Here is a 2119-nt window from a genome sequence, read left to right on the forward strand (position 1 = left end):
TGTTCATTTGGTTAAACAACATTAATAAAAGTTTCCAAGGTTATTGTGCTGCCTTTGGTTCTTTTTCTCTTTGGAGGTTCATTTTTGGGGTTGTTTTGTTGGGGTTTTTCACTCGTTTTTAACACTGCTTCCCATCATCAGGCCATGGTACAACCAGGCACTGATGGAGCTGCTCCAGGGAGGATCCTGCAGGGGTGGGGGAGGAACAATAAGAGAAAATAAAAATCTTTCTGAGGAAAGATAAGAGAAAATAAAAATCTTTCATGTGTTTGTGCTGTGGTGGCAGTGACAGAGGCGCCTCAGGCCTAGCGCAGGCCTCGCCCCGGGCTGTGACACAATTCCGGCCAAAAAAAATGTTTAATATTTTCTAACCCAGCCTTGTTCCAACCTGGATTCTCTGTGTGGGACTTCTGTGCTGCAGGCAGAAGGAGTTTTATTCCTGGTAGGAGCTGCTGGAACAAGATCCTGCTCCCCATGGCCCCGGGGCTGTGTCACCCGCAGGGACAGAGAGCGCAAAATGTTCAATTGCAAATTTGGATTTTGTGATCCTGTCCTTGGGGGCTTGTGGCTCATAACTGAGGGTCATTCCCCCTCACTTTGGGCAGTGTTTTTGTTGGGTTTCAGGCTTGTTTAACTAAATAAAAAGTAGCCAAAGCCAAGTGGCTGCAGCAGTGTGTGGTGAGCAGCACAGGAGCGTTTTCACATTCATGGAATTATCCATCCCTGGCTGGATAACAACATGTGAAATCTCAGCTTCCTGCATTTCTTGTTCTATTTTATCTGTGGGACCAAATGGTGAGCAGACTGTGAACAGTTTCCCTATCTTTTTTTAATCTTAATGTGGAGAATTTTTATTTCTGTTGGTGGAGGGCCTTTCAAGCAGCCCCATGGCCTGTCTGATCTCCTTATCGGGGCCAGAACACAACAGAGATTTCAGTTTCTCAGCTGCTTGTGCTTGCCCAGATTTTAAGTTTAGCATGGACTTGAATCATCCTGATAACATAAAGCATGGGCACAAAAGCTGTGATTAACAGGCACAATTAAACAAGGACCAGTGCAAGACAGCAGAGGAGATCAGAGGGCCCATCTAATGCTGCTTTTCAGCTTCCCAGAGAATGAAAGCCCAATTAATTAAATTAAAACAGTGATACTGAGCTGTTCTAATTCCTCTCTGAGCCCTGTGAGCTGTTCTGCACAGCAGGAGAGAGGGAGGCTGAGACAGGGGTGGGGATGGGTGTCCTGTGCCCCCACACCAGGTCATGGACTCATGGAATGGTTTGGGTTGGAAAATACCATAAATATGATTTAATTCCACCCCTCTGCTACCTTCCACTAGCCCTGGTTGCTCCAACATGTTTCATTCCTTTGGACTGGGCTGGTTTGGGGATTTTTGTTTTATTTTTGGTTTGAAGCAGAGAATCTCAGATGGTGGGAAAAAAAAAAAAACAACAAAAAACCAAACCCTCACTCTCCCAAATCTCCCAAATCTCATCATCCCTCATGGCAGTGCAAATTGCTGGGGTGCCTGGCTGTGGATCACCTCATTTTGAAAGCAATTCAAGGGTTCAGGATCACAAATCTATAAGACAACTCTGAAGGCAGACAGACTTTTTTAGAGATAGAGGAATTGGGTGAAACTCAGTTTCATCCACTTGCTGTCTTCAGTATCACCTTCAGAAGCCTTTCCTGGGCTCCTGAATGACAGAATCTGCCTCCAAAAACAGAAGTGTGATTGCAGCTGGAGTAGATAAACGCTGGGATTGGAGATTTGAGATGAGGTGTGAAGCTGTGGAGCCTGTGGAAGATTTTTTATCTTTTATCCTTTCAGGCTTTGGCATCTTTTGTTTGCTGCTGGTGGGCCTCTGCTATGCCTTGGGGCCTGGTACCACTTGTGTTTCCACCCTTGCTGGGAAATCAGTGCATTCAGACCTTTCCTTATTGCCTTAGGTCTAAAAAAAAGAAAATTAACTTTGGGTCTGTTTTATTTCCTGGCTGTCTGTCTGATGTTTGTGGCACTTGCCACGAGGGATGTGCCAGCTCTGGTGGCAGGAGGGGATGTGTTTTCTGTCAAACCTTCTATCAGCCAATAAAACAGATGAACTGCTCAGTATTTATCAGT

Source organism: Geospiza fortis, unplaced genomic scaffold, assembly GCF_000277835.1.
Source record: "Geospiza fortis unplaced genomic scaffold, GeoFor_1.0 scaffold538, whole genome shotgun sequence".
In the NCBI taxonomy this organism is placed as follows: Eukaryota; Metazoa; Chordata; class Aves; order Passeriformes; family Thraupidae; genus Geospiza; species Geospiza fortis.